The sequence below is a fragment of the Arachis duranensis genome, chromosome 6 (genome assembly GCF_000817695.3).
Source record: "Arachis duranensis cultivar V14167 chromosome 6, aradu.V14167.gnm2.J7QH, whole genome shotgun sequence".
Lineage (NCBI taxonomy): Eukaryota > Viridiplantae > Streptophyta > Magnoliopsida > Fabales > Fabaceae > Arachis > Arachis duranensis.
The window spans coordinates 49,345,222-49,366,518 of record NC_029777.3 but is presented as its reverse complement, the minus strand read 5'-3'; the positions used below and the strand labels follow the sequence as shown (position 1 = coordinate 49,366,518).

General features: G+C 40.0%; 1 non-coding gene across 1 annotated transcript; it reads right to left on the bottom strand.

Moving 5' to 3' along the window:
- Positions 1-1,237: 1,237 nt before the first annotated feature.
- LOC127740148 (small nucleolar RNA R71) lies at positions 1,238-1,346 on the bottom strand. Its single transcript, XR_008000829.1, has one exon. It is a non-coding gene; the product is annotated as a small nucleolar RNA R71 (small nucleolar RNA).
- Positions 1,347-21,297: the final 19,951 nt, after the last annotated feature.

Sequence of the window (21,297 nt, the reverse complement as noted above, 5' to 3'; positions counted from 1 at the left end):
GGGCTTCAAAATAATACAAGATTTATCATAGTTGCATCACGTATAGAGGCGCGTACATGCACTGTGCGCGTACACGCCGATGCTGCACGTGACTTTTTAAAATGCAACTCATGGCCAGCGATTTTAGAAGCCTTGTGGGCCCAATCCAACTCATTTTTGATGCTATTTAAGCCAAGGTTTGAAAAGGAATTACCATACTTTTCCATCTTTAGTCATAGTTAGTTTTAGTTTAAGTTTTGGAAGGAAAGTTAGTTTCTAGAGAGAGAAGCTCTCTCTTCTATCTAGAATTTGGATTAGGTTAGATCTAGATTAGTAATTCTGAGATCTAGGTTAATTTCATGATTTGATTCACATTTCCTTTTGTAATTCTTCTTCTTCTAAATCTCTTCTCTCTATTTTAGCATTTAATTCTTGTAGTTCTCTACTTTTATATTGAGGCACTTTTGTTCTTCTATTTCTCTTCAATGCAATTTATGTTTTCATGTTCCATTATTGTTCATTTGATTTGTTGTTGTTTAATTCCTTGTAATTGAGTAGTGTAGATTTATTTTTCTTGCAATTTTACTATGCTTTCCTTTTATGCCTTCCAAGTGATTGATGAAATGCTTGGAAGGATGTTAGAGTAGAATTTTATGCTCTTGGCTTGGAGAGGTAACTTAGGAACTCGAGTTACTAATGTCCAAGTAATTGATGATTGGGAGCCATTGACTCTAGTTCTCATCAATTGAATTGGTAGAGAGTTAGGACTTATGGACTAGGATTGATATAGCTCATTTGACTTTCCTTTACTAGTTAAAGGATGATTTAATGGGATTGATCCTTGCCAATTCTCAAGTTGTGGTTAGTGATTAGGATAGAGATCCTTGACCACCAACCCTTGCCAAGACCTTTTTAGCAATTAGTTTACTTCCTTGCCAATTATCTTTTATGTCTCTTATCAAAACCCCAAAACATACTCCATAACCACTAACAAGACACTTTATTGTAATTCCTAGGGAGAACGACCCGAGGTTTGAATACTTCGGTTATTAATTTTAGGGGTTTGTTACTTGTGACAAACAAATTTTTGTATGAAAGGATTATTGTTGGTTTAGAAACTATATTGCAATGAGATTTCATTTGTGAAATTCTAGACCATCGAAAAACCAATCATCAGCAACCTAAGGAGACCCTGAACTCATGGGACAAGGTGGTCACTAGATTTCTGACCAAGTTCTTTCCACCCTAGAAGCTAAGTAAGCTTAGAGTAGATGTCCAGACCTTTAGACAGAAAAAGGGAGAGTCCCTCTATGAGGCATGGGAGAGATTCAAGTAGATGATCAGGAGATGCCCCTCAAACATAGTTTCAGACTGGACCAGGCTGTAGATCTTTTATGATGGCCTCTCTGAGATGTCCATGATGTCATTGAATTACTCTGCAGGTGGTTCACTACACATGAAAAAGATACCTGAGGAGGCAGATGAGCTTATTGATATGGTTGCCAACAACTAGTATATGTACACCTCAGAGAGAAACCCCATAAACACTAGAATAAGTCAAAAGAGAGGAGTCATAGATGTGGACACACTGGATGCCATTCTGCTTCAAAATAAGCTCATGTCCCAGCAAATAAGCATGATCTCTCATGCTAGCTTTTCAAGCATTTTTCACTTGTTTCATTATGTTTTATGCACTTTCTTGCATTATAAGTAAGTGATTTGGAGTGGATTTGCATGGTTATGTCAATTCAATCAACCATTAATTATTTGTCACAAAATCATGAGGTTTAAGCTAGAATTAGTTGGTTTTTCAATGATTTAGAAATCTTGTGAATTTGGTGATGCTTTGATTGGTTGTTTTGATTACTTGTAGGTGAAGAAATGATGAAAAAAGGAAAAAGGAATCTTAGAGCACGCTTTGGACCTTAGGCCACGCTTTTGAAAAGCATGACCCATGACATAAAAGCGTGGTGATCATCCAAACCAAGGGGCAAGGGAGGCAGCGCTCTCTAATTGAGTGGAACACTCACAAAGTGAGCGCTAGCAATTATGCACCAAGGAGCTACAAGATAAAGCACTCCACCAAAGCAAGCGCTCAAGCATAGCGCTACGTTGAGTGCCCAAATAGAGCGCTCAAAGGAACTAAAGAAAACAAGGGTAGCGCTCAATTGGAGAGAGCGCTACGTTAAATCTTTTCACTTTTTCCTAACCCACAAAAAAAAAGCAAGGCGCGACACTCGCCAATGAAGGAGCCAAGGTTCAAACCATGCACACAAGGGAAGCAAAGTAGCGCTATGTTGCTTAACCTCACTGAGCGCTACTTTGGCCTGAGGAAATTGCTAGCAAATTAAGCTAGCAACGATCGAAAGTAGAGACCAACTCAAGCATGTAGCACTACATTCAAATCATTCACTGAGTGCTACTTTGGCACAAGGCTTGGTTCGAAGGCTTGACACTAGGCAAGGGAGCGCTACGTTTTCTTACTTAACCGAGCGCTCCACTGGAGCTAGCCTTGGTCGATTTTTCAATCAAATGCCATCTTGGATCCACTTCTTCTCCAATTTGAAAAGTCCACTCCAAATTCCGAAAATCAAAAATAGAAAGTGTATAAATAGGAGTTAATTTGATTTGTAAAGGACTTTTTTTTCTCTCTTGAGTTTTACCTTTAGCTCAATTGAGTTTTCACTTAGAGCTTTCATTTTGATTTTGGGAATTGGGAATGAGATCTGAGTTTTCTTTCTGATTGTTCTTGCTTCGGCAACTTCTACTTTCTGTTTTGAATTTTGGATTGAGATTGAAGAAATTATGTTTCAATTCTTGATCTGAAATTCATCTTTGTTCTTCTTCTGCATAATTCTAAGAATTGAGGAATTGGATTTGAGTTTCATTTGCTGTGTCATTTATATTTCTTCTGTAATTTATTTTCTGTTTGATCAAGGGTGTAACTGAGATCTAGATCTGTGTTCTATTCTCATTGCTCCTCTTAGATCTTTAATTTTTCTTCAAGTAATTTTTCATTTCTATTTAGATCTTCTGCAACTTCACTTTATTTTCTACTTCTCTGATTGATTGCACTTTACATTTTCCTATTGAATTCTGAATCCTAGCACCCAAATTCCTTTTACTCTTCAAGCAATTTACATTTCTTAGAAATTTAGACTCAGTCATTTAGTTTTCTTGCACTTTAAACTTCAGCCATTTACATTTCTTGCAATCTAAGTTTCAGTCATTTACATTACTTGCACTTTAAGTTTTAGCTCAATTTACATTTTCTGCACTTTAGATTCTATCAATTTCCCCTCTCCCTTTTATTTTTATGCAATTTAACTTCTGCTATTCAAGTTTCACTCAAATCATCAATTGTTTGCTTAACTAAATTCATCACCTAACTAAAATTGCTCAATCCATTAATCCCTGTGGGATCGACCCCACTCTTGTGAGTAATTACTACTTGATGTGACCCGGTACACTTGCCGGTGAGTTTTGCGTGGAATCTTTTTTCCCTCATCAGCCTCCTATGGCATGATTGAGAGCCACACTCAAGGGGACATGTATGATGTTGCTCAACCCACTATAGAGGAAGTAGATTACATGGGAAATTCTTCTAGAAATCCCAATAATGATCCCTATGCAAATACTTTCAATCTAGGATGGAGGAATCACCCTAACTTCGGGTGGAGGGAGCAGTAGATGCCTCAACAAGGCTTCAACAATAATCAGGGTAAAAATAATTAGAATAGGTTCAACAACAGGTAGTTCCAACCTTCTCAACAGCAATTGAAGACGTCTAAACAAAGCATCTCTGACTTAGCCACAATAGTCTCTAATCTTTTCAAGACCACTTACAGCTTTATGCAAGAGACTAGATCTTGAATTTGAAACTTGGAAATACAAGTGGGTCAGTTGAGCAGCAGGATACATGAAGGACCTTCCAATACCCTTCCAAGTAACATAGAGGTAAATCCAAGGGAAGAGTGTAAAGCCCTCACCATGGACAAGGAGGCCGTACCTAAAGAGGAGGATGTTGTGAAGATTTGAAGGTGAAAAATGCTCAAGAGGAGACTTTCAGTACACTAGTACACGCACCAGTTATGATGAAGGAGCCTGAAGTACAATACTCTCTGAATGTGCAAAAGGAGACCGAAGATGAGCAAATTGCTCAATTCTTGGCAGTCTTCAAGAAGTTACAAATTAATATTCCTTTGATGAGGTGTTGGCGAAGAAGCCTCCATATATGGCCTGTCTGAAAAGTGTATTCTCTAAAAAGAAGGCCTTGAGGGAAGATGAAACTGTGGTGCTAACCAAGGAGCGTAGTGCACTAGTTCAAAAGAAGCTACCTCAGATATCGCCAGATCCTGGAAACTTCCTGATTTCATGTACTATTAGGACCATCACATTTGAGAAGGAACTATGCGACCGTGGATCAAGCATAAATATTATACCTCTCTCTATGATGAAAAAGCTGGGGATTCAAGAGGTGCAGCCCATAAAGATCTTATTCGAGATGGCAGACAAGTCCCTGAAGCGGGCATATGGAGTAGTAGAGAATGTCTTTGTAAAGGTTGAAGACCTTTACCTCCCTGCAGACTTTGTGATACTTAATACTGGAGAGGAAAAGGATGACTCTAATAAACTCCAATTTTGTGGTTTATCTTGTGTTGAATTTATGGGATTTTATCAACTTATCTCACATTTATTCAATGAAATAGCATGTTTTTTAATTCTCCCTAAATTTGTACTTAAGAGTGAAACATGCTTTTTAGTCTTTAAAATAGCTAAATTTAATTCACTTTAATTCTATTTGATGCCTTGATATGTTTGTTGAGCGATTTCAGGCTTATAAGGCAAGGATGGGATGTAAGAGGTGAAGAGAAAAGCATGCAAGGTGGATTATTCATGAAGAAATGAGGATTTGCGGAACTCAAGGCAATGCGCACGCGTACGCGTGAGGGGAAAATTGCTAGGCGACGTGCACGGGTCAGCCATGCGCACGTGTGACACTGGTCACGTGACCTCATTGAAGTGAATACGCTGGGTGCAATTTCTGAGCTTTCCGAGCCCAAATCCAACTCATTTCTGAGGCTATTTGATGCAGAATTCAAGAGGGAACAAGGGGGGAGCAATTAGTGTAGCTTAGGATAATGCTTTAGGTAGTTTTATAGAGAGAGAAGCCCCCTCTTCTCTCTAGAATTAGGGTAGATTTAGGTCAGTCTCTCTTAGATCTAGGCTTAATTTCTTGTTTTCAATTAGTTTTCCTTGAAATTTCTTGTTCCTACATCTTTGTTCTCTTAGTTTACATTGCTAATTTCCCTTTTATGTCATTTTCATGTTTATGCACTATTGTTGGATTTTGACTTTCTTTAATGTAATTTATGTTTTATGTTCCTTTGATGTTTAATTTTGTTGTTATTGTTATTTTCTTGCATTGGGTAGTTGTAGCCTTGCAATTTTTCCATGCTTTCTTTTTATGTCTTCCAAGTGTTTGACAAAATGCTTGGTTTGATGTTAGAGTAGATTTTGAGAATTATTGGCTTGGAAAGAGAAATTAGGTGCTCTTGAGTCATTAATACCCAACTTATGTTGGTGATCTAGAGTTGTTAGTTAATATTGTTTCCGTTGACGCTAATCTTTTGCTAATGCAATTAGTAAGTTGATTAGGACTTTTGGATTGAGATTAACTAGTTTTAACTGACTTTCCTCTGATGTTGGGGATGACGAATTAAGATTAGCTCTTGATAATTATTGTGTTATGATTAATGACTAGGTTAGAAAGCCTTGATTCTCCATCCTTGCCATGAATGCCTGTTTTGAGCATGTTATCTTTAGTTGTTTTCTTTATTTTCTTGCCATTTAATTTCTTCTTTTATCAACCTAACCCCTTGAACCTTATAACCAATAATTGAGAACTCGATTGTAATTCCTAGGGAGAACGACACAAGAGCAATACTCTCGGTTATTTTTATTGGGTTGAACTTGTGACAACCAAAATTAAACTTTGATTGTGAGAGTTATTTGTCGATTTGGACTATAATAGCAACGGAACTATTTGTGAAATTCCGAACCAACATAAATTCTCACATCATGTTTTTTGTGCCGTTGCCGGGGAATTGCAATTTGTGCTTGTTGTTGGTTATTGTTCATATGTGAATATTGTAAATAGCTTGATTTTTGGTTTGTTTGCTGGTTTTTGCTAGTCTTAGGATATAGTTTTCTTTGTCTCTTATTAGTATTTGTTTTCATTTTCTCTTGTTAGTATGAATTCTCACCACTTTGGCTATGAGTTTGGTTCAAACTATGTTGTAGGAAATGGAAGCTTCAATGCGGGAATGCATCAAGGATTTGGGAATCAAAGGTGGGAGGAGCCTCAATTATATGGACAACTTTCTTGGCAACAACCTCCTCCGGTTTCTTATGGGTATAATTCAACTCCTAATGCTTACAAATCTTATGGATGTGGTGACCCTCATTGTCCTCAACATAGCCCTCAACAACCCTACTCACAAGCCCCATACCACCATTCACCTCCATACAATCCTAACCAATGTCCACCATGCCAACAACCATATGAACCATATCTAGAGCTACCACCATTCCAACACCAATACTCACAAGAACCACCATTTTCATATACACCACCTCAAGACTTTTACCAATATGAACCACCTTACAACTACAATACCTTTCTCCCAAATAATAAACCCTCTCTTCCACCACCTCCTTCAGTGGATGAAGCTCTCCACACCTTCTTGCAAGAACAACAAAGAGACATCAACTCTTATATCCAAAAGCAAGAAGAGGAGCAAGAGGAGCTAAAGAAGTTAGAATTCATGGTTGCTACCATGGCGAAAGCCGTTAACCACATGGCCTCCAACCTAAGCTCATGCAATCTAGACACTCCCAATGTTGAATATGGAAGACTAGTTGAGGAGTGTAATGAGGGAGTGAATTTGTAGCTTTAAGTTGAAGAAGAGGAGTTGAAGGAAGAATTGCAAGAAGAGGAGGAAGTAGAGATAATTGAACCAGAAGAAGCGATTGAAGATTTAGGAGATGTTGAATGCCAAGAGGAATCTCTCAAGTTGAGGATAGTGCACAACCTCCAAAGCATATTATGAATGAAGAATTGGAAGAAATGGTACAAGCAACAAGTCCTCCTATTTATGATGATTCCACATTAACATATGATCCTTTTGAACTTGATGAATCCTTCCCTATTGAATTTGGAATTGATGTTGAGGTAGATTTCACTAAACCTCCTATTTATGACTTGAGTGATCGGAAAGATCTAGAAGACATTGGTGAGGAAGCGTTTGAACTTGAGGAAGCGTGGCAAGAAGTAGAGCTTGAAGCATCTTGTCAAGTGGTGGAAGCCCCTAGAAGAGGATGGACGAGAGCGGAATGTGCTTGATAAGTCCATTTTTTTCGATATATTTTGGCTTGATTTGAATGGATTCTAACACATGAACTCACACTTAATCACCAAAATAGCATACCTTTGTGTTTGATCCCTAATTTGAACTTAAATGTGAAAACATGCATTTTTATGCTTAGATTAGTGATTTAAATTCCACCTTTATGTCATTCGATGCCGTGATATGTTCGTTGAGTGATTTCAGGTCATTTAGGCAATAATGGATGGCCAAAAGGGAAGGAAGCATGTACAAGGGTGAAAACATAAAGAAAACAAGGAAAAGCACACACAGCGAAGTGTGCGTGCGCACAAGAATGAATTTCCATGTGTGCGTTTGCACAAGCACCTGTGTGTACGCACAGGTCAACTTTTAGCCAAGTGTGCGGACGCGCACATCTGTGCATTCGCACAAGTTCCTGCACGTGATTGCATTAATGAAACACGTGCTTCACGATTTCTGAGGCCTCTTGGCCCATTTCGGAAGCCTGGAACGCTGTTTTGGAGTGTTATATGAAGGAGAATTCGACACATATCAAAAGGGGGACACATTGGGAGCACTTAGAGGCATAATTTTACATTGTAATTAGGAGTAGGAGTAGTGTAGAGTAGATTTCTCTCTTAGGGTTTCATTTCCATTTCCATTGTAGCATTTTATAGCAAGCTTTGATCTTTGATTTTGCTTCTTTAATTGTAAGTACTCTCAATTTCCTTTTAATTAAAGCACTTTCATTTTCTTTGGTTCAAGTTACTTTGTTCATATTTGCAATTTTGTGTTTCTTGAAGTTTTGATCGATGAATTTTATGTTTCATCCTTCTTTTATGCTTGATTGCTTGTTTATGTTTGGTTTTGTTGATAGTTGGTTATAGGTTTCTAATTTTCCTTGCTATTTTCCATGCTTTACTTTTATGCGCACAAGGTGTTTGTGAAAATGCCTACTTTAGATTTTGAGTAGATATTCACATCTTGGCTAGAGATTTGAGTTCCTAGGATACCAGAGTCATAATGTCTGACATTTAGTGGTAATTCTTGGGGAGTTAGTTGACTGTTGTTTCCATTAAAGCTAGCCTTTTATCAACTAGTTTGGTAAGTTGGTTAGGACCTATGATTAAGGCCAATTATACTTGCTTGACTTACTCCTCGATGTTTGGGGTTAATTAAGCGAGGATAACTCATGATAATTAGCATAGTTGTGGTTATGGCAATGATAGGATTCCATGGATCCTCTTTCTCAAGTCAAGGTTCTTTATGCATTTATAGCATTTTCACTAGTTTCGATCTTGTTTGCTTTTGCTTGCATCAATTTCCAACTTTGAGTATCTCTTTGTTCTTTTATTTGTTAAGTTCATTTAATCTTTCGTTCTTTGACTTCAAATCCCCTTTTTGTCCTCACAATTGAAAGCGTAGCACTCTTAATTGCATTCCTAGGGAGAACGACTCAAGCTTTAAATACTCTCGGTTTACATTTGGTTTGAATTGAATATTTTATTGATGGCCAATTGTTGGGTTTGGACTATACTTGCAACGGACAAATACTATCTTTATTATGAAATCCAAACATATGCAATTTGTTCATGATCAAATTTGGCACCGTTGCTGGGAAGCAATTGGTGTTATATCTTTTGGTTGATGTAAATATGTTAATAGTGTAAATAGCACTTTTTGATTGTTTGTTTGCTTTTGTTAGTAGGTTTTTATTTATCTTTTTACTATGGCTTTTTCACACCATCACCACAATGCACCCCAATGGAACCCAAACACTTACACTTATAGTCACCACTCCTATACACCATCACCTCATTACGTACAAAACCAAAACCCTTACCCTCATAAGTTTGATTGCCAACCTTCGTCACCTCAATCTTCATCTTTATATATGGATCAAGCCACACAAGAAATACTTTTCATGCTCATTCAAGAACAACAAGAGTTCCGGAAGAAGTAAGTGCAAGTCATGTCTACCTTAGCAAAAGCTTTGGATCATTTAGCTTCATTGTGTTCATGCCACAAGCAAGAAATTATAGTGGATGAATGTGTGGAACCAAGTGAAAAGTGTGGAGTGAAAGAAGAATTGCAAAATCAAGAAGAAGATGTCGAGTCACAACATGAAGTGCAAAAGGAGATATATGAAGAGTTGGTGGGAATTGATCAAGAGGATTTCATCATTCAAGATTTTTTGTCCAACTTGGGTAATTCCTTCAATGACCTTCATGAGCCTTCATTGTTAGATTTGGAAGGAGATGTTGATGTGGACTTCACGCAACCTCCAAATTTTGACTTGAGTGATGATGAGGAAGATTCAAAAGAGGTTGAGGAAGATTTTAGCTACCAAGAAGTAAAAGTATTTGTGCAAGAACGAATTAAGTGGGTGAAGATTTCTCCAATAAGCTTTCTAGCCCTACATCAATATGCCGTCTTAGAAACAGATTGTCAACTTCAAACCTTTCTTAGAGTAGTGGATGGTAGACAGAAGAATGTTAATTGGAAAAGAAATGGAAATTTCATCAAAGGAGCCAATCCAACATTTAGAGTTCAATTATGGTGCAAGAGTCAATTTAGTGGATTCCTAGGAAGGCACAAGTGTTCTAATGGTGATTTAAGACATTGATCATCCAAGTGCAAGAGTGAAGATCAAGGAGAGGATGAGCAAACAACTAGGGTATGGGATCCAGGCATCAATTTAAAGATTCAACGAAGTTGGATCCTAGTTACTAGATTGAAGTCTCTCATGAGTTTGATGCAGTCTATATGGGACCCTGGAGGTCAAATCAAGAGCAAACTTGGTTGGAGATTCAAGGAGGAGTGCAAGCATAAGCCGCCCTAACAAGGATCTCCTCACCAAGTCCAACTTAGGACTTTAAACCAAAGTACTAGGTAGGAGACACCCCACATGGTAATATCCTTCTAGCTTTCTCTCTTTTACTTTTTGTTTCATGAATAATTGGCTATATTGCTTGGTTGGTTGGATTTATTTTGATGTTTGTTGGGTAATTTTAGTGTAATAATGTGTTTTGGGAGTTTTATGATGTTTTGGGACTTGAAAACCTATTTTGGATGTCATGTTTGATGCCTTGGAGGCAAAATTTTGTTGCAGGAATAGAGACCTGTGCGTACGCACAGCCTTGTGCGTCTGCACAGTTCCCCTGTTTTCCCGTCCATGTGCATCCGCACAGCAACGTGCGCGTGCACATCCCTAAACACTCCCTCTGTTCCCAGCACTCGCACAACTTCTGCGTGTGTACACCACCTTCTTTCCCCTCTGTGCGTCCGCATACTATGCGTGCGCACGCACACTTTCCCTATTCTGAAAAAAATGCGCTTGTGCTTGCGAATAGCACTGAGCGCACACAGAGCCTTGGACAACCCCCCTGGTCACAGCGCACGCACCACTTGTGCGTGTGAACACAACCCTTTTTCTCCCTCTGTGCGTCCGCATGCTCCCTTGTGCGTCCTTAAAGGTCACCAGAATCCTTCTACTCACAGCGCCCGCACGCTATTGTGCGCGCGCATACCCTTCCTTCTCCTTTGTGTGCATCCGTACACGACCTTGTGCGTGCGCACAGGTCACTTTTCACACAAGTCAAGGGGACTCGCGCTTTAGTTTCCCCCAAACCCCCCTGGTTTGCTTCTCTTCTTCTTTTCTCTGAAGAGCCACCCTCCCTCTCAACCCTCCGTCAACCACCCACTTTCATCCAACCCCAGCCGCTACCGGCGACCAACCCACCGTCGCCGACACCCCCTCTCTCGCTCTCTTTCTTTTCCTTCTTCTCTCTCTTCTATATTTCACTCTTCTCACTTCCTTGTACCGCGCTGTACCTTGTCTCTGCGTCACCAGCCCTAGGCCACACCTTCCCGTTCTGGCGACCAGCCACAAGCGGCGGCGAACTTCTGTGCCGCCACGAATGCAAGTGTCCTCCACCATCCTCATTCCCTTCTTCCTTTCTTCTTCTCCAACACAGGTTCCATATCCTCCCTTGTAACATGTTCCTGATCTGATTATATTCCATTTCGTTCATATCAACTACTTTTACTTTCAGTTTTAGTAACTAGGTGGCATTAGGTTAGATGACTACAGTTATCTGGATTGAATGGTTGATGCTGGCTGATTACTTCTGATTCTTCTAGATTGAATGCTGCCATGTATGAACTGTGAATGCTGTATCCATATTCTGCACATAACATGCTTGATATAATGCTTGAATGGAGTTTTTAATTCAATTTCTTTGTCTGATCAGCATATCTTTTGAATTTACTTTCCATTATACATTGTAATTCCTACGTGTGCAGTCTTTTGTTGAGTTAAATGTTGCCTGAAGTTGATTTGATTATGCACCTTAATGTAATTTTTGCTGCAACACCAAACTGAGCTTGGAATTTACCATTGTGGTTATTTTGTTTGGTGTTACCTTAGCTATGCATATTTTTCATTGGCATGATAATCTGCTGAGTTATGTACCTGCTGCTCATTTCTCTTTGCATAAACTCTAAACTAGTTTTAAACATACAAACTTTGAAATCTGTTTAGTGTATTTTGTAGCAGTACATACAATATTTGTTTGGTGAATTGACTAACTGCTTACTCATGTGTTCTGGACCATAAATGATCATGTACATGTACTTGTTCTTTGTAAATCTTTTTCAGCAATGGAATCTAATTTCGATTGGCATTGCTTTTGGAACAAGGATTGTTTATGTGATCATTTTGCCACTTTATCTCGCGAATAAGCAGGTGCTTTAATTGCCAAATTCATTATTGCCTTTTGTGCAAATTTTTGCTAACACTTTCAATTCAAATGCAAAAGTGCAATAATCAATTCCTCTCAATTTAATTCACTTCCATTATACACCTAAGTCATATGTATGCTTTCATTATTGTCCATTCCTTCATTTGTTACTTAGGTTTCTTGATTATGGAAAAATGCACTCTTATTGAGCATTTGACTGCTTATTACATGTTTTCCCTAAATTGAGTGTTTGTTTATCTTATTGGCTCTTACTTGAATTGTTTGAATCTTTCCTCTTTGTTTTGTGATTCTTTATTGTTTCTCCTGAGTTGTATTCTATATTTGTCTTTTCTTTTAGGATGACTCACAAAGGAAATGAGAAAGCCAATCCTTTGGCTCGCTCTCTTCCTGCGCCTCTGAGTACTTTATCGGATACATTCATCAATGTAGAAGCCCAAGAACAATATAAAAAAGTGGAATCAAAAGCCTTTCACTATGAGAGAAAGCTGAACTTACCGGAAAAATATGCGGACCAAGTTTTGAATAGATTAAATTTTTACCGTTGGAAATTCATAGAATTCAATCCGGTGTAAGTCAATGAATACTAGGTCAAAGAATTCTACGCAAATCTCTTAAAGAGGGACGCCCCAACTATTTTTTTTCTGAGAGGTGTCACATTTGACACCTCTAATACTACTTTAGAGGCCCTCTTAGATATTCCACATATTCCTCCGGCTCGTGACGCTTACCCTCAGATAATGAGGGAATTGTTATCGGGCAAGCTGTCATTGGATGTCGTCCTGAAGAAGATTGGCACACCTGATGCCATATGGGAGTACATCAGGGGAGAAAACACGGTCCCACAGAGCATCGCATGCACTGATCTCAATCCGGAGGCGAGGATCTGGCAACAGATCATTGCCGACTACATCCTACCGAACACGCATGCCATGCACATCAAGGTCTGTGCGGCAGTCTTATTATGGGCTATTTTAGAGGAGAAGAGGATTTATGTTCTTCTCCTTATCAGAGACTCGATGTGGAAGGTGACACAGAAATAGAAGTACAACATCCCCTTCCCATCGTTGATCACCAGATTAGCCACTCTATTTGGAGTGGAGACACGTCCAACAGACCGGATGTCCGTCCTTATCAGCAAGCAGCCATTTCTGCCATATGGCGACTATGACGGACCGCCAAAAAAGAAGAGAAAGACCACTGAGCCACCATCATCCTCAGCAGAGCATTCAACACCTCCAACACCTCCTGTGCCCACAGCCCAACTTCAGACACCCTTTGAGCTGGGTCGGGAGATCTTGGAGACTTTCCACCGTTTTGAGCGCCACAACGCTCGCCGCTTCCAGTGGATTATGGAAAAGTTTGAGCGTCGAGACCTTGTGCCACCTCCTTTGGATACACTAGAGCATGAGCTTGAGACTGAGGAGCCAGAGCCTGAAGAGCTAGCAGCTGAAGCTAGCCAGGCAGACGAGCCCCATGTGCAGCCAACAGCAGAGACCACAGTTGAGGAGTCTACAGTTTAGATATTAGTAGAGTCAGTAGTTTAGATAGTTGAGGAGCTGGCAGCTGTAGCCGAGCCGAGAGCTGAGACAGCAGCAGAGCCAGCTGGCCAGGCATTTGAGAAGCATAGAGCTGAGCCCACCACACGGTCGTCCAGTGTCATTATTGTGTATCACCGTCATCACTACCCACCACCGCCAGATGGTGGAGCTTCGCAAAGTTGATCACCCCGGTCCGACTTTTGGCACGGAAGACCATACATCATCTAAGTGTGGGAGAAGATCTACCATTTTTGGGTGTAAACATTCCCTTCTGAACACTTGTCATTTAGTTTACTTTAGTTTTACTATGCTTTTGTAGATATTTTTGGCACGTTACTTTACTTTTCGCGATATATTAGGCATCTTATAATGCATGGTAAATAGTATAGATATGGATTGTGATTGGATGATGTGAACAGCCTATGCCTAGCTCATTTTGATCCTAATTGTTCATGTTACTTTTTGCTTGTTGAAAATTAGGAGAACTAGGAAATTTTGAAAATTTACATCCATCACAACATACATATATATAGGAAATAATTTTGGTGATAAACAACGAGGATTTCCTAGAAATTTGGGCTTTCTAAAAGATTAATTTGGAAATTATTTTCAAACTTGCTTGAATGGATTTTTATGGAACATAGAAGAGTAAAGAACAAAAACCTTGTGATCTTTTTAGCTATATTGAGTGGTTACACATTTTAACCGCTATTTTTGTTCATTGTGTGTTATATCTCTTCTGTGATTGTAATCTTGGTTTTGTTTAATTCTTTATTTCCAATGATTGATGTTTGCAATGCATTAAGTATGATTGAGGCCATCTTTGAATTAAACTCACTTTTTCCATATAGCCTACCCTTTGCATCTACCATTGTTAACCGCTTTTGAGCTTTATTTACCCCATTGTTCTTAATTTTAGCACATCACAACCTTAAGCGAAAAAACCATGAATTACCTTGGATTGTATCCTTGATTAGCTTAGGTTGAAGGAGTGTGTTACATTTAAGTATGGCGGAATTGACGTCGAATAAAACCGTTGGCTAGGAATTTTTTCTCAAAATAAGATTGGCGTTGTGATGTTGTGGAAAACGATCCAACACAAAACTCACCGGCAAGTATACCGGGTCGCATCAAGTAGTAATAACTCACAAGAGTGAGGTCGATCCCATAGGGATTGATGGATCAAGCAACTTTAGTGGGTGATTAGTTTAGTCAAGCTAACATTGAGTGAATTGTGTGAAGTTGAGCAACAGAATACAAATAGCAATGAACTTAAACTGCAGAATGTAAATAGGCAGGAAGCTTAAAGAGCAAGCAATGTAAATTGCAAAAACATAAATGGCAAGAAATGTAAATTGTAGTAAATATAAAGGGGAGTGGGAGCAGGGAAATTAACTGAGAGCAGCAGATCAAAGCTTAGAACAATTGCAGGGAAAGTAAATTCAAGATAAATGGAACATATGATTCAAATTTAGGCTCAATGTAAACTGAGACGTGTAATTACAGAAAAGTAAAAGTAGCAGAATAGGAAATCAGCAAGAAGACTTAAATCAATTTTGAAATCTCAAAAAGCACTTAACAATTTCAATGAAACAGTAAAAGCAGAAGGAAAGCCAAGAGCTCAATTGCTCACTTGATCAAGATAGAACCAAAATTTAACTCAATTGTAAATCCAGAAGAGAAATTGAGGATCTCAAGGGTCAAAGAGACTAGAAAACAAGTCTAGATCTCAATTCATTCCTTGATCCAACAGTAAATAACTTGAAAAAGATAGAGAAATAAAAATAGTAAAGAGACTTTGATTCAAATCACACTTCACTAAAATGTTGCAGAAGAAGAACAAAGAGAAATCTCAAAGGGAGAATGAAACAGAATTCCTTCAATTCTCCACCCAAGATTCAAACAGAAATGAAAACTAAAAAAAAGAGAGCAAAATGAAAACTAAAGAGTGCAAAACTCCCTATTGGAGCCAGCCTCTTTATTTGTTCATGAAATGAAACTAATGCCTTTATATAAGCTTTTGCAAAATGAAAATGAAAAAATGAAATTAAAAACAAATTTACAAAATGAGATTCCTATTCAAGCTTCTCTGTGTCTTTGAATTATGTGGGCTTTGCTTGCTTTGGAGTGGTCCTTTTAATTTGTGGAGAGTTGAATTAAATGGGAATTTAGGTTGAATTTTTGGCCCATGGGTCACACTCCCAGGGCAAACCTCGGTTGGTGCCAAGAGCCGAGCTTCAACTTGTGTCCCTGGCCTATTGATGCAGCATGACAAAGCTCTCTCCAAAAGCTCAAAGCTCAAGAGCTCATTTTTGTGAGCGCCCAAGTTTAACTTAGCCAAAATTTTGCTTCCAAGCTCATTTTTTTAGGCAAGCCCGAAAAAGCTCTTGGCAAAGCTCTTGGCAAGAGCTGAGCTTTGAGTTTGCCTTGCTTCCTTCTTCCTTGTAGTGTTTGGTTAAGCTCTTGGCAAGAGCTTGGCCTTTGATTTTTTGAAGTAAAGCTCTCCACAAGAGCTCTAGGTTCTTAGCAAGAGCTTTGTGCTCTTATTCCTTAAATTCAGCCACGCTTTTCTTCCCTTGGGTCACGCTTCTCTTCCTTGATTTGGTCATGGGCCACGCTTTTAAAAGCGTGGCCTAAGGCTCCAAAGTGTGCTCCAACTTCAAAGTGTGCCCCAAAGCTCTTTTTTTCTCCTTTTTAGCTTATTTTGTGCTTCTTTGCTTCTTTTTCTTCTTATTTCCTACAAGAATTATAAAATTAACAGATCAAGGAAATATACCATTTAAGCACAAAATCATTCAATATTTAAGCACAAATCATCAATTTCTTGTATGAAAAAGCATAGAAAAACATGACATGGTGACATGTCATCACGTTGTAAGCATAGTTCCAAGCCAACAAGCAATGCCCAAATCAAATGTTACAATTTAAATCAAAATAACCAGGAGTAATTAAACCTCGGGTCGTTCTACCTAGGAATGCAATTGAAGTGTTATACGCTTTCGGTTGTTAGGACAAGAAGGGGTTTTGCAAAATTGAAAGAACAAAAGGGTAAAAGAACTAAGGAATGCTCAAAATTGTTAATCGATGCAAGTAAAAGGAAACAAGATCAAAACTAGTGAAAGTGCATAAAAGAAGCCTTGACTTAGGAATTGAGGGTCCAAGGAATCCTATCATTGCCATAACCACAATTATTGTAATTATCATGAGTCAATGTCGCCTAATCAATCCCAACCATCGAGGAGTAAGTCAAGCATGAATAATTGACCTTACTTCAAAAGTCCTAACCAACTTACCGAACTAGTTGATAAAGGCTAGCGTCAATGGAAACAAGAGTCAACTAACTACCCAAGAATTACCACTAAATGTCAGACATTATGACTCTAGTATCCTAGGAACTCAAAACAAGCCAAGTTGTGAAAATCTACTCAAAATCTAAAGTTGGCATTTTCACAAACACCTTGTGTGCATAAAAGTTGTTCCAAGGGTTACCTGAAACGTGTAGCTCGGTCGTCTTGGAGAAGCCCGAGGTGGGGGGACTGATGACCCGAGCTTGATATGCAGAGTGGTTGTTGGTTGTACCTGCAATGACACTCCGATGCTTAAGTTAGCAGGGGTCCAAGCAGATATGTGTAGAATGTGGAATGTATCTCATACCTGGGTGTTCCAGTGTATTTATAGTAGTTGGCCGTGATCTTCCCTGGATAAGATATTCTTATCTTATCTTTATCTTTTGGGAGTTTTATCTCTATCTTTGTGGAACCGCCTTTCCTAGGCCTTTTCGGCCTTTAGGTTTTGGGCTGCGTTCCTTTCGATGGGCCTTCTTAGCTTTATTGTCCGAGGTCCGACCTCAGGCGTGGGCCTTGGGACGAGGTCGGACCTTTCATGGATTTTGCCGAGTTGGAGGAGCCCGGTCAGGGTATGAACAGTGCCCCTGCCCGAGTTCGTCCTTTTTGGGAGGTCGAGCTCGGGCATAGTAGTTTTTCAAAATTTCAAAAAATGGCCGTTTCTGCATTCATTGCATTTTACCGTTTCTCCTCGATTTCCGTTCGGGCTTTGTGAAGGCGTTATTTATTTTCCCCTTTCCTCCTTTTCTTCGTGTATTCTGTTCCCTTTCCTGTTTTCTGAGTTTTCGCCATCTCTTTTTCGAGCACCGCTTCTTCTTTTTCTTTGTTCCTCTTCCCCGAATCTTTCCGTGCGTTTTTCCGGGGTTTCTTCTATGCCGCCATTTCGTTCTCCTTGTTTTCGGAGCTCGTCGTCTTCTTTCTTTCTTCCAGGTTTGTTCTCATCTCTTTTCTTAGTGCGCATATTTTTGTGTGGCTTTTTGTCTGTTTTTTCTTTTTCTTTTATGCCTGAGTTGCCCCGAAAAGTGGCGCCGCCAGTTGTTTGTACATGGGGGGGGACTCTTTTTTGTTCTTCTGGTATTTTGCTCCGGGTTGCTGTATTTTCTTCTAAAAGATTTTTGTTTCTTGCTTTGCTGAATGGGTTTTTGCTGTCTGCTTTTATGTGATTTTTGCTTGCTGTTGTATTCTTCTTTGTAGGCAAGAATTTTATGTCTCGAAAGGTTCTTCAAGCGATGTCGACCAAGATTCCAAGTGGTCTTGGTTGGGTAGATCCTGTTCCTCTAAGAGTCCCTTCTGTGGTAGATTCTGAGTATTTAGCTAGGTTTCGTAGGCAATGTAGCATATGTGAAGATAGAGAGTCTGAGAGGGATTATGAACTAGTAGCCCCGAATTCCGAGGAGAGAGTTTGCTTCCCGCCTTTAGATAGTTCCGAGAAGCTCTTCTTTTACGCTTATGATTGTTTTTTCTCTAAGCTGAGTGTCCGACTTCCTTTTACCGACCTGGAGTCCGAGGTGTTATGGTCTTGTAACCTTGCCCCTACGCAGCTCCATCCAAATTCTTGGGCATTTTTAAAGCTGTTTCAACTTTTGTGTCAGTTTTTGGGCGTTGCTCCCTCTATTTCTCTTTTTTCCTACCTGTTTGTGTTGACGAAGCCGGGGTCGGGTGGAGGGAAGGTATCTTGGGTCTCTTTTAGGGCTAACCAGGGAAGAAAGTTTTGTACCCTGTATGATGAGTCCTTTCACGATTTTAAGAACTTTTATTTCAAGGTCCGGGCTACTGGAGACGTCCGACCTTTCTTTCTAGATGAGAGTGGGGAGCCTTCTTTTCCTCTTTGTTGGCAGGAGAATGTAGTGTCCGCTAAGTATACCTTTGAGAGTCTAGATGAGGTGGAGCAAGCCTTTGTGGGTGTGGTGAGCAGTTTATGGGGTCGGGCACCTCACTTGGACACGAAGAAAATATTGGGAGATCCAAGCCTTCTCCGTTCCGAGTTAGGTAGTTCCCGACCTCTTCCGAGATTCATCTTTTCTAGTATTTTGGTTTTGCTTATTTTTGGTGGAATTTCTGTTGTGGTAATCCTTTTCTTTATTTCTTGCAGAGATGTCTTTCCGACTCCCCAGTTCCGAGCTATAAGTCAGGATCCTCCGACCTCTGGGCCTGCTACTTCTTCTCCTCCTTCGTTTTCGGGTCCTCCTCCCAAGAAGCAGAAGACCTCTCAAGAGCTCGCCGGTTTCAATGATAAGGACTTTGATGCTCTTGGTTGGATTGAGCAGCATATTCTCCCTCAGACCTTTATTTCTACTGATGATGTGTCTATGGAGCATCATTTTCAGTATATGGCGCGGAGCTGTGTCCGGATGGCTAGTCTTCATGCCGCTATTGCCCGGGAGTTCAAGAAATCCCCCCTTGGGGCGACTAGCTCCCGACTTGAGAAGGCTCAGTCCGAGCTTGATAAGATTAGTCAACTGAAGGCTGCCAGGATTACTGAGCTGGAGGCCTCTTTGGAGAAAGAGAAAACTAAAGCTACCGCGGCTGTGGCGGCAGCGAAGACATCTGAGGAGATGGCGAAGGCGGCGACGGAGAATTATACTCGGATATATGCCGAGCTTGTGGAGACAAAGGAGAAGTTGCAATCTGCTCAGGATGATTTTTACAAGCTAGAAGGTCATGTGGCCAAGGGTATGGATGCTATGTTTGAGAATTTGAAGGCTCAGGTCCGAGTTCTTGCTCCTGACCTGGATCTGAGCTTATTTAGTACGGATAACGTTGTTGTGGAGGGAAAGATTGTTCCTGCTCCCAATGAGGATGAGGTTCCGGTGTCTGACCCCAAAGTTCCGGTGGAGAACCCGACTTCACCTTTGGCCGGGGATGGATCTGGTGTGGAGGTTTCAAACCGGGATGACGTTGCCGTCAATGCAGTCCCGATATCTATGTTTCCTCCGCAGCCTTGTGTTGATGTGGAGTCCGGAAAGGACCTTGGTCCTCTGTAATCTTTATTTTTGGTGTTTTGCCCGGCCTGTGGGCTCTTTTTTGGATGATTTCTGTGAACGCTTTTGGACACCTTTTGCTTATTAGCTACTTGTAGTAACTTTATTATGCGGTGTTTTTGTTCGCGTTTTGACTTTTTGTCCCGCTTTTTGTGCTTTTTAGTTGTTTTTGGATAACAACTTTTTAGCTAGCGCTTGGAACTTTGTTTTCGTTTTTTTTTTCGCTTGTACTTTTTAGTTGTATAGCAACTTTCTAGTAAGCGCTTCCGAAATCTTTGTTTTCGCCGTTTTAAGGCTTCTTTCTTTGGATCCGGGCTTTTCCTCGGACCTCGTTGTATAGCAACTTTTTAGTAAGCGTTTTCGAAATCTTTGTTTTCGCCGTTTTAAGGCTTCTTTCTTTGGATCCGGGCTCTTTCTTGGACCTCGGGAGTTTCGAGTACCTCCTTTTGTTGGGTCCGACCTTGCTGTTGGTCGGCCTTTTTAAGTTATTTTTGTAATCTCTTTTTATTTGGCTTTTTTGAGCCTTTTCAGAGTTACTTTATAACTTCTCACATTAATTTGAACCTCGTCGCTTTATCTTTGCCGACCTTGTGTGGTCTCTTGGAAAATGATTTTTTGCGTTTTGCCGAGCATAAATTAATGCGCCTTGGCGGGGTACTTTCTAGGATTTGTTTCATCATGAGGAAAAAATAGAAAAATTTGATTAGTATTAAAAAAGAATGAATATTTACAGAGTGTTTACCCTTGGCTAGGTCGGGTGTCTTACTTAACCGGGTGTCTCATTAAAAAACCCTTGTAGGGAAAAAGAGTACACCTCGGGTTAAGTTTTTCTAGCTGTAGTACCGTCTTAGATTACAGGCGTGCCAGGCCCTGGGCAGCTCATTGCCTTCTAGGTCGGATACTTTGTAATAGCCTGTCCCTAAGACTTCTGTTACCTTGTAGGGCCCTTTCCAATTTGCGGCTAGCTTTCCTTCTCCCGACTTTTGTGTTCCGATGTCATTTCGGATTAGAATCAGGTCATGACTGGAGAAGCTTCGCTTTATTACTTTCTGATTGTATCTGAGGGCCGTTCGCCGTTTTAAAGCTTCTTCTCTGATTCGGGCTTTTTCTCGGACCTCGGGGAGGAGGTCGAGTTCTTCCTTTTGTGCTTGCGGGTTGCCTTCTTCGTTGTAGAAGATGACTCTGGGTGACCCTTCATCTATTTCAATAGGAATCATTGCTTCCATCCCGTAAGCTAGTCGGAACGGTGATTCTCCCGTTGTAGAGTATGGGGTTGTCCGATATGCCCATAGTACCTGGGGGAG